This window comes from Leptonychotes weddellii, chromosome 2, assembly GCF_054177405.1.
Source record: "Leptonychotes weddellii isolate Sample4059 chromosome 2, ASM5417740v2, whole genome shotgun sequence".
NCBI classification, from domain to species: Eukaryota; Metazoa; Chordata; class Mammalia; order Carnivora; family Phocidae; genus Leptonychotes; species Leptonychotes weddellii.
In genome coordinates, this window is record NC_138370.1 from 113,426,471 (window position 1) to 113,441,348 (window position 14,878).

Genomic DNA, 14,878 nt, shown 5'->3' on the forward strand with positions numbered 1-14,878 from the left:
TTCAAGACTGGATTCTTTCATTCAATATAATGCCTGGAAGACTCATCCAGGTTGTAGCACGTATCTCGTAGTATGTTCCTTTTTATTTGTGGGTACTACTCCACTGCATTATGGATGTACCACAAAGCACTGTTCCCAGTTTTTAGCAATTATAGAGATGCAATAAACATTTCTGTACAAGTTACTGTGTGAGAATAAGTTTTCATTTCTCTGAAATAATAAGCTTTGCGCAGTGGCAGTATCGTAGCCAATGAGGTTTATCCGAGGCGCGATTATTGCTAATTGAAAACTTTTCCCATTTCTCTGAAATAAATGCCCAGGAGTAGGTATTTTAAACTTCCTAGATTATTATTTTTGAAGTCAATTTCTTATATACAGCATATGGTTGGGTAATTTTTTAAATTTAATATAAGATCTATATTTTGATTATTTTGTTTAGACTATATTTAATAAAATCATTGATACATTTGGATTTTTGACCTACTTTTTTATTATTTGTTTTCTGTTCATTCCCTTTGTTTTTCATTGCTTTTTTCCTCATTCCTGCCTTTGTTTGCATTATTTAAATACTTTCAAGTATTCTATTTTAATTCATTGTGGTCTTTTTTACGATATCTCTTTGTATGGTTACCTAAGTGATTGCTCTAGGGATTACAATATAAATAGTTATCCTTTCAGAGTCTACTTAGAATCAATACTATTTCAAGTAAAATGCAGAAACTCTACCACTATATAGGTTCCTTCATTCTCCCCACCCAAGCTACAGCAGTCTTAAATAGTACATCTGCAACACTTTGAAAACTCTATCACAAGGTTATAATTTTTGCTGTCAATCAGTATGTTTTAAAGAACTCAAGAAGAGAATAGTTTATTATATTTGCCCATATATCTACTATTTCTGTTGCTCTCTATTCATTCCTGATGTTCCGATATTCCTTCTGGTATCATTTCCCTTCTGTCAAAATAACTTCTTTTAGCAATGGTTCAGTACAGGTCTGCTGGCTATGGATTTTCTGACTTTTCCTTCATCTGAAAATGCCTTCATTTCACATTCATTTGTGGAGAGTGTTTTTTGCTGGATACAGAATTCTGAGTTGACTTCTTTTCTTGCAGCACTTTAAAAGTGGCCATGCTACTTACGGCCTCCATAGTTTCTGGGGTGAAATCCATAATGATGTCAATGAATATTCCCCTACAAGTAATATGTCTTTCCCCTGGTTGCTTTCAAGTATTTTGTCTTTAATTTTTAGAAGTTTGGTTATGATCTTCTAGGTGTGGATTTCTTTTGGTTTATCTTATTTGGGTTTACTGTACTTATTGAATCCACTTATTGAATCTGTTTATGTCTTTTGTCAAATTTAGAAATCTGTCAGCCATTATCATTTTCAGCACCACATTCTTTCTCCTCTCCTGCTGGGATTTCCATGACATGAACATCAGACCTTTTGTCCTTGTCCCACAGGTCCCCAGAATCCTGTTTAATTTTTTGCCTCAATCTGCTGTTATTCAGATTGGGGAAATTCTACTGGCTTATCTTCAACTTCACCAATTCTTTCCTCTGTCCTCTCCATTCTGCTACTGAGTCCAGCCAATGACTTTTTCATTTTGGCTGTTTCATTGGTTCTTCTTTATATCACCTATTTCTTTGCAGAGAATTTCATTTTTCCATTTAGTTCACAAGAATTTGAGCCAGCTGGGTGGAACATTTGTGTAACAGCTGCTTTAAAGTCTTCAACAGATAATCCCAACACCTATGTCATTCCAGCACTGCATCTACTGATTGTCCCTTATTATACTAGTTGAGTTTTCCTGTTCTGTTTTGTTTTTTTTTAAGATTTTATTTTTACTTGAGAAGGAGAGAGAGAGAGCACACACGAGTGCAGGAATGGGGGGAGAGACAGAGGGAGAGGGAAAAGCAGGCTCTCTGCTGAGCAGGGAGCCCGATGCAGGGCTCGGTCCCAGGACCCTGGGATCATGACCTGAGCTGAAGGCAGATCCTTAACAAACTGAGCCACCCAGGCACCCCTTTCCTGGGTTTTCATATGCTGAGTGATTTTGGATAGTACCATAAACATTCTGAGTATTATAAGACTCTCGGTCTTATTTAAATCTTCTGGAGAAGGTTGACAATTTTGTTGTAGTTTTCAAAGCTTCTGCAGTGCCATTCAAATTTGTGCCCTGCATGTGAGGCAAGTCTGGAATGTAGGTGGTGGTCTATGTGTTAGCTCAGTTCTTAGAGTCATTTCTATGCTAAGCAGGATAAGATCCACACATAAACAGCTCAGGGATGAGCCCAGGAGTTCATAGATGACTATATGCAGTTGCTTTCCCAAAGTTCTCCTTCCCTGAAATCTGTGAAATCTGCCCAACACTTTCAGGTTTCTTGGGGCTCCTTTGCTGCTCTCTAGCCTATATACTGTACTTCCACAGCTCTTCCTGCCTCTGGGGCCAAATGGCAGGAGGACAGGAGGGGGAAATTGGTGAACTCAATGGCAATCCCGTGGTGCTTTGAATTCTGGTCTTCGTTCCCAATCCACCTACCATCATTTGCTTTTCAGAACCCTCAAATAGCTACTCCATTTATTCTGTCCAGGTTTTATAGTTGCGTTCTGCAGAAGAGATAAAAAAGAATGTGCTTACCCCATCCTTCCTGAAACTGGAAACCTAGAGCCAGAATTTTAAAATAACATTTTTTTTTCTGTATGTGTGAGGCTTTTTGTTTTGTTTTTGTTTGTTTTATATTTTGGTTAATCAGAGAAAGTCCACAAACTGTCTTTGTTCAACCTGGCTAAATTTTTTTTAAAAAGCCAAAAAACCAAAGGTACAGCTCTCCCACAAATGCTCCCACTAAAATTACATTTAACCTTCTTCTACAGTGAAGGGCTGGATTCCTGGAGCCAGGCAGCATCTCTGAGCAGCTGATACTTCATTTAAATTATCCAGGAATATCAAATGCTTACTTGCTTAATCCTATGTATGACTGCCCAAGTTTAAACAATCATTAAACCAAATCTTTTCAACTAAAGAATGAGAAAAAAAGATCAGTTATAATAAGAGTTCAGAGCAGTATTTCTCAGTTCAGAGATAGGTGACTTTACCATGGGCTTTAGAGTTCATATACAACCTCACCCACCAAAACAATAACAATAACAACAACGATGACGATGAAACCACTTCACACTATGAAGAATGCTTCTGAGAATATTTTCTTCTCAAAGCCATAAATTTCAAATTACCATGTATGCTTTCAGATGCAATAAACCATATATATTAAGGCAGAACATATGGAGGCCTGTCACAGGCAATGGGAGGGGAGAAGACTCTTTGTGAGTCATTAGCACTACCACTAGTCAGAATAAGATCAGCTGCAGTGACTCAGTTATTTTCAGGAACTCAGATTTGTCAATCATGGCATAATCTGATGCTTTACAAGGATTTTAATAGAGAGGCATGGTTCTGGTCCAAAACGGCAAGGTAGAAAGACCCTGAACTCACTTCCTCCACAGAACACACCAAATCCACACCTATTTATAGAGCAATTCCTCCTGAAGAAGAACTAAGGGCTGACTCAACAGCTTCAGCACATCAAAAGACAGACCACACAGAGAACAGTAAGAAAGAGAGGAGAAAAAGTAACAAAGGGAACCCCCACCCCAACACTGTGAACTGCAGTGGGGACAGATAGTACTGAGGGACCGTGGGCAGATCTGTCTCCCATGGGGCACAGGAAGAAAGCCTCAGTTTAAAAGAGCAACTAGGACATAGAAGATCCAGCTCTAGCACTCCACCAAATGGTGGGGAGCTGCCAGAACTCTCTCCAGGCTGGAGGGGCTGGTGAGAGTCATAGTTAACGTCCCCCGCCCCCAACCTCCACTCTGATAGTGCAAATGAGGGCAGGGTCCAGATGCCATAGCTGGCCTGCCACCTCAGTGAGCACAGGGCCCTAGCCCACAACATTCCTGGATGGCACAGAAAAAAAGCCACACTTAAAAAGAGCAAAGAGAATATAGAAGTAGCCCTAAAACCCTGCCAAACAGCCGGGGAGCTGCTGGAACACTCTCCACGTCTGAGGGGCTGAAGAGCACCATGGTTTACATTCCCCTTCCACCTTGAAGCATGGACGAGAACAAGGTCCAGGCACCCTAAGTGACCTAACGCCTCAGCAAGCCCCAAGCCCCTAGCCCACACCAGCCCCAGCCATCCCACTAAGGTGGCCCCGGCATACAACACCATGATACCCCTGGTCAGTGCTCACCATAGCTCCAGCCACTGCACCGAGGTGACAGAGGCACAAAGCACCTTAATACACTCCAGGCCTGCACCACTTTGGCCTCAGATGGCTTGGCTAAGCTTCCCTTGATGCAGAGTGCTCCGACATCCTGGCTCTTGCTAGTTTTGGCTCTGGCCACCCCACACCCACCACATGGAACACCCCAGAACCCCAGTCCATGTCTGCCTCAGTTCCAGCTGCCCTGCCAGGGTACCCTCTACATGGAATGACCCAGGAACCCAAAGGCCATACCCCGCCTTGTCTCCAGCCACCCCACCAGGATGACCCTGTGTAAAGTGCCCTGAGACATCCTGGCCCACATTAACCTTGGCTCCAGTTGCCCCACCAGGGCACCCCCTATGCTGAGCATCCCAGAACCCTCCAGCTTACACCCACTTCAGCTTTAGCAAGTCCTGCCAGGGCAACCTCCAGACAGAGAGACCCAGAACAACACAACCACACCAATTCAGCTCTGACCATTCCACCAGGGCAGCCCCAGCAGAGAGTGCCCTTTGACCACAAACCCATGCCAGCCACAGTTTCAGCCAGACAGGCAAAGTCACCAGGCACACACCGTCTACACAGGGGATGACCATATACAAAGCCATTCCTTCAAGTTCAGGAGAAGTAGCTGTTCTGCCTAATCCACAGAAACAAACACAAAAGAAGAAGATAGTAGGAAGGGTAAAATGAAGTGGGGGGAAATCAGAGGGGGAGACGAACCATGAGAGACTATGGACTCTGAGAAACAAACTGAGGGTTCTAGAGGCGAGGGGGGTGGGGGGAGGGGTTAGCCTGGTGATGGGTATTAAAGAGGGCATGTATTGAATGGAGCACTGGGTGTTATATGCAAACAATGAATCATGGAACACTACATCAAAAACTAAAAATGTAATGTATGGTGATTAACATAATTTAAAAAAATTTAAGCATGGAAATATAAACCTAGAATTAAAATGGCTTTGTTTTTAATTCTGTTTAATGAACAATGCAAAAATGGCTAGGACTGTAACAACAACAAGAAACTGGAAAATTATCAAAGGTGTGTTTGAATTGGAACTGTGCTGTTTTATATGCCACGAAAGTGCCTCTAATCTAGTAGCTCACACTAAAAACCAACTTTCCATGCTAAAAAAAACAAACACAAAAGTCAAGCAAAATGAAGAGACAGAGGAATATGCTCCAAATGAAAGAACAAGACAAAACCTCAGAAAAAGAACAAAATGGAGATAAGCAACATGCCTGATAAAGAGTTTAAAGTAATGGTCATAAAGATGCTCACTGGACTAGAGGGGAAAATGTATGAACTCACTAAGAACTTCCACAAAGAGATAAAAAATATAAAAAAGAACCAATGAGAGCTGAAAAATACAATAACTGAAATGAAAAGTACACTAAAGGGAATCAAGAGATTAGCAGATGGAGAAGAACAGAGCAGTGACCTGGAAGACGGAGAAATGGAAAGCACCCAAGTGGAACAACAACAACAAAAAAAGAATTTTTAAAAAATGAGGAGGGGTTGGGGGGGCATGCCTGGCTGGCTTAGTTGGTAAAGCATAGAATCTCAATTGTGGGGTTGTCAGTTTGAGCCCCACACTGGGTGTAGAATTTACTTTTTAAAAAGTAGCTACTTAATGCAGTTGATGTTCTAGTAACACACTGTTTGTTGTATCAACTCCTCTGATTCTATCATTAGCTGCAGAGAAAAAAAGTAATGAACACCATCACCATTAACCAAGTCTGGTCTCTCTGTATTCATATACAATAAAACTGTTACTTTAAAAAAATAAGATATGAGGATAGGTTGAAGAGGAACTTAAAAAAATACATGGAAACAATGAAAATGAAAACACAATGGTCCAAAATCTTTGGGATGCCCTGAAAACAACTCTAAGAAGGAAATTTACAGCAATACAGGACCTCAAGAAACAAGAAAAATCTCAAATAAACAATGTAACACTACACCTAAAGCAACTAGAAAAAGAAGAATAAACAAAACCCAAGGGGAGGAGAAAGAAGAAAATAATAAAGAGCGGAAATAAATGAAATAGAGACTAAAAAAAAAAAAAATAGAAAAAATATCAATGAATCAAGAGCTGGTTCTTTAAAAAGATAAAGATATACCTTTAGCCCGACTCATCAAGAAAAAAAAAGGATAAATTAAATCAGAAATGAAAGACAAGTAAAAAGATACACTACAGATACACAAAACATTATATGAGACTACTATGAAACATTATATATCAAGAAATTGGACAACCTAGAATAGATGTATTCCTAGTAATACACAATCTTCCAAAACCGAATCAGGAAGAAATAGAAAATCAGAATACGCTAATTACTGGCAACAAAATCTGTTTGGTATTCAAAAAAGTCCCCAAAACCAAAGTCCAAGACCAGATGGATTCACAGGTGAATTCCACCAAACATTTATAAAGTCAATACCTATTCTCCTCAATCTATTCCAAAACAACAGAAGGGGAAGGAAAGCTCCCAAATTCATTCTAAGGGGCCAGCATCACCCTGACACCACACCATATGGATTCTACAAAAAAGAAAACTACAGGACAATATCCCTGATAAAAATAGATGCAAAAATCCTCAACAAAACATTAGCAAACTGCATTCAACAACATATTTAAAAGGATCATTCACCTCAATCAAGTGGGATTTATTCCAGGGATACAAGGATGGTTCAATATGCACAAATCAATCAATGTGTTACACCACATCAACAAAGTGAGGGATAAAAATCATATGGTCATCGGGGCCCCTGGGTGGCTGTCGGTTAAGTGTCTGCCTTTGGCTCAGGCCATGATCCCAGGGTCCTGGGATCGAGCCCCGCATCAGGCTCCCTGCTCCACGGGAAGCCCAATTCTCCCTCTCCCTCTGCCTGCTGCTTGCCCTGCTTGTGCTCTCTCTCTGTCAAATAAATGAATAAAATCTTTTAAAAATCATCTGAGCATCTCAACAGATGCAGAAAAAGCATTTGACAAAATTCAACACCCGTTCATGATAAAAACTCTCAATAAATTGGGTTTCCAGAGCACGTACCTCAACATAATAAAGGCCATATATAACAAAACCACAACTAACATGAGCAATGGTGAAAAACTGAGAGCTTTTCCTCTAATATCAGGAATAAGACAAGGATGTCAACTCTTGCCACTTTTATTCAACATAATACTGGCAGTCCTAACCATAGCAATCAGACAAGAAAAAGAAATAAAAGGCATCCAAATTGGTTAAGAAGAAGTTAAACTGTCACTACTTGTAGATGATATGATACTAATACATAGAAAACCCTAAAGACTCCCCTTGAAGTAATAAATAAATTCAGTAGAGCTTGGGATATAAAATTAACACAGAAACTGGTTGCATTTCTATACACTAATAACAAAGGTAGCAGAAAGAGAAATTAAAACAATTCCATTTAAAATTGCACCGAAAAGAATAAAACACCTATGAATAAATTTAACGAAGGAGGGGAAAAACCTGTATTCTGAAAACTATAAAATACTGATGAAAGAAATTGAAAATGACACAAACAACTGGGAAGATATTCCATGTTCATGAATTGGAACAATATTGTTAAAATGCCCATATTACACAAAGCAATCTACAGATTCGATGCAATGCCTATCAAAAAACCAACAGCATTTTTCACAGAACTAGAATTTTTATGGAACCACAAAAGACCCCAAATAGCCAAAGCAATCTTGAGAAAGAAGAACAAAGCTAGAGGCATCACAAACCCAAATTTCAAGATACTACAAAGCTGTAGTAATAATCAAAACAGTATGGTACTGCCAAAAAACAGAGGTCAACAGAACAGAATAGAGAACCCAGAAAGACACCCATGCTTATATGGGGTCAATTCATTAAAGAAGGCAAGAATATACAATGGGGAAAACATATCTCTTCAATAAATGGTGCTGGGAAAACTGGACAACAACATTCAAAGAATGAAAACAGACCACTTTCTCACACCATACACAAAAAAGAAACTCAAAATGGATTAAAAACCTGAACATGAGACCTGAAATCATAAAACTCCTAGTAGAAAACATTTCTTTGACATTGGCTTTAGTAATATTTTTCTAGATATGTCTCCTAAAGATGTGCAAGACCCAACTATATGCTGCCTTCAAAACACCCACTTCAAATATAAAGACACAGAAAAATGAAAAGTAAATGGATGTGAAAAGAAACACTAATCAAAAGAAAGCTGAAGCTATTATATTCATATCAGGTAAGGTAGACTTCAAAGCAGTGAATATTATCAGGGATAAAGAATGACATTTAGGGGCGCCTGGGTAATTCAGTCATTAAGCGTCTGCCTTCGGCTCGGGTCATGATCCCAGGGTCCTGGGATCAAGCCCTGCATCAGGCTCCTGCTCAGCGGGAAGCCTGCTTCTCCCTCTCCCATTCCCCCTGCTTGGGTTCCCTCTCTCGCTGTGTCGCTCTCTGCCAAATAAATAAATAAATAAATAAATCTTAAAAAAAAAAAATGACATTTCATGACATTAAAAGTAACAATTAATCAAGAAGACCTAATAATCTTAAATGTGTATATACCTAATAATACAGTTTCAAAATATCTATAGCAAAACTTAGCCAAAAGAAGAAATAAGCAAATCAACAATGATAGTCAAAGATTTAAACACTATACTCTCATTAATGCATAGATCAAGTAGACACAAATTCAGTAAGTACACAGAATACTGAACAACACTGTTGGCCAACTTGACCTAATTGATAATTATAAAACACTCTACACATCAACAGCAAAATACACATTCTTTCCAACTGCACCACAGAACATTCACCAAAATAGACCACATTTTGGGCTATAATACAAATCTAAGTAATTTTAAGAGGCCTGAAATCACACAAAATATGTACTCTGACCACAGAGTATTAAACTAGAAATCATTAAATGAAAAATGTCAGTAAAATCTCCATGTATTTGGATATTTAACTACATACTATAAATAATACATAGGTCAAAAAAGAAATCATAAGAGAAATTATTATAAAGTATTTTGAGTACTAAGTCAGAACAGATCCAGTGAGAATTTGTAGAATACTGCTGAATAAAGTGAAGCTTAAAAGGAAATTTTTAGCATGAAATGCTTATTTTCTAGAAAAGAATGAAAGTGACAAATCAGTGATTTAAATTCCCACATTAAGAAACTGGAAAAAATAGTACATTAAGCACAAAGTAAGTAGAAGAAAGAAAATAGTAACAGCACAAACCAATAAAATAGAAAACAAAAAAAGAAAATCACTGAATCCAAAAACTTTTTCTTTGAAATTATCAGTAAAAATGATTAACCTCTACCCAGTCTAATCAGGAAACAAAGAAAGAATACACAAATTATCTATATCAGAAAAACAGATCTTACAGACATGAAAAGGAAAACAAGGGGACATTATGAAAATTTTATGCCCCAAAATGTGACAACTTAAGTGGAGTAGACAAATTCCTTGAAAGACACAAGCTATGAAAACTCACCTAAGACAAAATAGGTAATCTGATTACCCCTGTATGTTTTTTAAGGATTTAAACTGTAATTAAAAATGCCCTCCAAAGAAATCTCTAGGCTCAGATGGCTTCAGTGGTGATTCTACCAACCTTTTTTTTTTTTAAGATTTTATTTATTTATTTATTTGAGAGAGAGTGAGTGAGCAAAAGAGAGAAGAAGCAGGGGGAAGGGCAGAGGGAGAGGGAGAAGCAGACTCCCTATTGAACAGGGAGCCCAATGTGGGGCTCGATCCTGGGACTCTGGGATCATGACCTGAGCCGAAGGCAGATGCTTAACTGACTGAGCCACCCAGGTGCCCTCTACCAACCATTTAAAGAAAAAATAATAACCCGTAAAAGCTTACATAAAATATAGACAAACTCTTCCAGAAAACTAAAGGGAACGCTTCCCAACTCATTGTATGAGGCTGGCATTACCCACAGAACAAAACCAAAGACATTAAAAGAAAAGAAAATCAATAATCCTCATGAATGCTGATGCGCAAACCTTGCCAAATTTTTAGGAATCAAAAGAATATGTAAAAATCACCAAGTGAGATTTATCTCAGGAATGCAAGTTCAATTTAACATACAAACACAATTCATGTAATTTACCACACAGCAGACCAAAAATGAAAATCCATACAATCACTTCAATAGGTTGAGAATAGCATTTCACAAAATTCAACACTCATAGTTTAAAAAAAAATAGTAAATATTAGGGATCTTTCACAACTTGATAAAAGGAATCCAAGAATAACCCACTGCTAACAAAACACTTAATGGTGAAAACGAATGCTTTCCCTCTAAGATCAGGAACAAGACAAGGATATCTACTTTTATCACTTCTATTCATCACTGTACTAGAGTTTACTCCGTAAAATAAGGAAGAAAGATGAAAGAAAACACATAGGAAGGAAGAAATTAAAGGAAGGAAGGATGGAAGGAAGGAATATAACTGACTTGTAGACAACACTATCATTTATGTAGAAATTCATTAGGAATCCACACACCAAAAAAAATGCTAGTAGAACTATTAAGAGAGTTTTAACAAGGTGATTCAAGATCAATATACAAAAAATTAACCATATTTCTATATAATACCAAAGAAATTAAAAATTAAATTGTTTTTAAAACACCATGTATAATCAAATCAAATATATGAAGTACTTAGAAACAAAAATATGTACAAGGCCTGTTCACTGGGAAGTACAAAATACCGCTAAGGAAATTAAAGATGACCCAGAAAATGGGGACATATACCCCAAATCGGTCTAGTGATTAAAAAATAATCCCAATGAAAATCCCAGCAGGCTTTCTGATAAAAACTGAAATGCTGATTCCCAAATATATATGCAAAGCCAAGGACCTAGAATAGCCAAAATATTATTTTTTATTTTTTTATTTAAATTCAATTTAAGTAATATATAGTGTATTATCAGTTTCAGAGGTAGAATTCAGTGACTCATCAGTTGCACAAACACCCAGCACTCATTACTTCAAGTGCCCTCCTTAATGCCCATCACCCAGTTACCCCATCCACCCACCCACCTCCCCTCCAGCAATCCTCAGTTTGTTCCCTATAGTTAAGAGTCCCTTACGGTTTGCCTCCTTCTCTATTTTCGTCTTATTTTATTTTTCCTTCCCTTCCTCTATGTTCATCTGTTTTGTTTCTTAAATTCTACACATGAGGGACGCCTGGATGGCTCAGTTGGTTGAGCATCTGCCTTCAGCTCAGGTCACGATCCCAGGGTCCTGGGATTGAGTCCCACATAGGACTCCTTGCTTGGCAGGGAGCCTGCTTCTCCCTCTGCCTGCCACTCCCCCTCCTTGTGCTTTCTCTCCTCTCTCTCTGACAAATAAATAAATAAAATCTTAAAAAGAACTCTACATATGAGTGAAATCATATGGTATTTGTCTTTCTCTGACTGACTTATTTCTAGAATAGCCAAAATATTCTGAAAAAGTCAGAGGATCTAGACAATCTGCACTACTTACTTTCAAGATTTACTATAAAGCTATAGTAATCAACATAGTGTAGTACCGACTAAGGGTAAATATGTAGATTAACAGAATAGAATGTCTAGAGATAGACCAGTACACACATGGCCAACTAATTTTCAAAGGTGCCAGGGTAATTCAATGGGAGCTAAAGTCTTTTTTTCAACAATGGTGCTGAAAATGGATATCTATATGCAAAAAATGAACTTTGACCATGATCTCACATACAAAATGTTAAATTGAAACAGATCACAGACATAAATATAAGAGCTAAACTATAAAATTTGATGAAGGAAACTTAGGAGAAAAATCACTGTTATCTTGGGTTAGGTAAAATTCTTAAAACACAAAAAACATGAATCCTAAAAGTAAAAACTGATAATTGAATTTCACCAAAATAAAAATTTTTGTTCTTCAAAAAACAATTTTTTGTTGTTCTTCAAAAGACACTCTCAAAAAAAATGAAAAGGAAAACCAGAGATTGGGATATTTGCAAAATATGTGATAAAAGTCTTCTACCCTGAATATATAGATAACTATTATATCTCAAGATATAATGGAATGCCTGGCTGACTCAGTCAGAAGAGCAAATGATTCTTGATCTCCAGATTGTGAATTTGAGCCCCACACTGAGTGCAGAGATTCTTAAAAATAAAATCTTTAAAAAAAAAAAAAAGATTAAGGCAAGCACTTTTTTTTTTTTTAAATGGGCAACATACTTGAATATACACTTTGCCAAAAATAAGATATAGTATTAAGATAAAATAAGCAGGGCGCCTGGGTGGCTCAGTTGGTTAAGCGACTGCCTTCGGCTCAGGTCATGATCCTGGAGTCCCGGGATCGAGTCCCATATCGGGCTCCCTGCTCAGCAGGGAGTCTGCTTCTCCCTCTGACCCTCCCCCCTCTCATGCTCTATCTCATTGTCTCTCTCAAATAAATAAATAAAATCTTTAAAAAAAAAAAAAGATAAAATAAGCATATGAAAAGTTGCTCAAGATCATTAGTCATTAGTGAAATGCATATTAAAACAAGGAGATTCTATTGCACACCAATTTGAATGGCTAAAATTAAAAAGATGGACAATACCAAGTGATGTTGAGGATGGGAAGAAACTAGAACTCTCATGAACTGCTGGTAGAAATTTAAAATAGTACTGTCACTGTGTAAATCTGGCAGTTACCATATAAACCAGCTCCTAGGAATTTACCCAAGAAAAATCAAAATATATGTCTACCCAAAAAACTGTGCTCAGACATTCTTAGCAGTTTTACTCAAAACAGTCCAAATCTGGGGGAAAAAAAAGTCCATTAACTGATAAATGGATAAACAATGTGACATATCTATAAAGTGGAATACTGTTCAGCAACAAAACCCTACAAACTACTAACATATGCAATAATATATGAATCTCAAAGGCATTATTCTAAAAAGCCAGACACAAAAGATTATATATGATTCCATTTATATAAAATCCTAGAAAAGTCAAAACTATAACGACAAAAAGCAGATGTAGGGAAAAAACTGGAAGCACAAGAAAGGTTTGGGGATAAAAGAAATGTTCTCTATCATGATTGTGATGGCCACTTTTTTCTCTATGACTGTTAAAATCCATTAAATTATACATTTAGAATTGGTGAATCCTATTGCATGTAAATTACATCTCAGGGAAGCAGATTTTAAAATGCAAAACACACACCAAAATAAAGTGAGTTTATCATCTACAAGATTCTATATACATTAGAGATCAAAAGACAAGATATGGGGTTTTTTTCTCCCAAATTTTTATTTAAATTCTAGTTAACACACAGTGCAATATTGGTTTCAGTGATTCAGTAGAATTCAGTGATTCATCACTTACATACAACACCCAGTGCTCATCACAATAAGTGCCCTCTTTAATAACCATCACCCCTCTAGCCCATCCCTCACCCTCCTCCCTCCATCAACCCTCAGTTTGTTCCCTAGAGTTAAGAGTCTCTTTATGGTTAAGAGACTCTTAATCTTAGGAAACAACTGAGGGTTGCTGGAGAGGTTGGGGGTGGGAGGATGGTGTGGCTGGGTGATGGGCATTGGGGAGGGTATGTGTTGTGGTGGGTGTTGTTTAAGACTGATGAATCACAGACCTGTACTCCTAAAACAAATAATACCTTATATGTTAAATAAAAAGAAAACAAAGAAAATTATTCAATTATTTAATGATCTGTTTAAACCTAAAAACTTATAAATACGTATGTATTTAGTTTTGATCAAGCCAAAAAAAAAAAAAAAGAGTCTTTTATGGTTTGTTTCCCTCTCTTTTTTTTCCCCTCCCATATGTTGATCTGTTTTGTTTCTTAAATCCACATGAGTGAAATCATATGGTATTTGTCCTTCTCTGACTTATTTCACTTAGCATTATATACTACCTCCACCCAGGTCATTGCAAATAGAACGTTGATGGCTGAGTAATACTCCATTGTGTATATATACCACAATTCTTTATCCATTCATCAGTCAATGGACATTTGGGCTCTCTCCATAGTTTGGCTATTGTTGATACTGTTTCTATAAACATCAGGGTACATGTATCCCTTTGAATCAGTACTTTGTATCCTTTGGGTAAATACCTAGAGGTGCTATACCCGGTAATTCTCTTTTTAATTTTTTGAGGAACCTCCATGCTGTTTTCCAGAGTGGTTGTACCAGCTTGCATTCCCACCAACAGTGTAAGAGGGTTCCCCTTTCTCTGCATCCTCACCAACACTGTTGTTTCCTGTGTTGTTAATTTTAGCCATTCTGACTGGTGTGAGGTGGTATCTCATCATGGTTTTGATTTGTATTTCCCTGATGCCAAGGGATGTTGAGCATCTTTTCATGTGTCTGCTGACCATCTGGATGTCTTCTTTGGAAAAATGTCTATTCATGTCTTCTGTCCATTTCTTAACTGGATTATTTGGTTTTGGGGTGTTGAGTTTATTAAGTTCTTTACAGATTTTGAATACCAACCCCTTATCAGATATGTCATTTGCAAATATCTTCGCTCATTCCAAAGGCTGCTTTTTAGTTTTGTTGATTGTCTCCTTCGCCATGCAGAAGCTTTT

General features: G+C 37.6%; 1 protein-coding gene and 1 non-coding gene across 4 annotated transcripts in view; one reads left to right on the plus strand and one right to left on the minus strand.

Moving 5' to 3' along the window:
• HERC3 (HECT and RLD domain containing E3 ubiquitin protein ligase 3) overlaps positions 1–14,878 on the minus strand; it is a 110,990-nt gene that overhangs the window by 73,913 nt on the left and 22,199 nt on the right. The window lies entirely within an intron of this gene.
• LOC145720385 (U4 spliceosomal RNA) lies at positions 222–359 on the plus strand. The gene has a single exon (XR_014143292.1). It is a non-coding gene; the product is annotated as a U4 spliceosomal RNA (small nuclear RNA).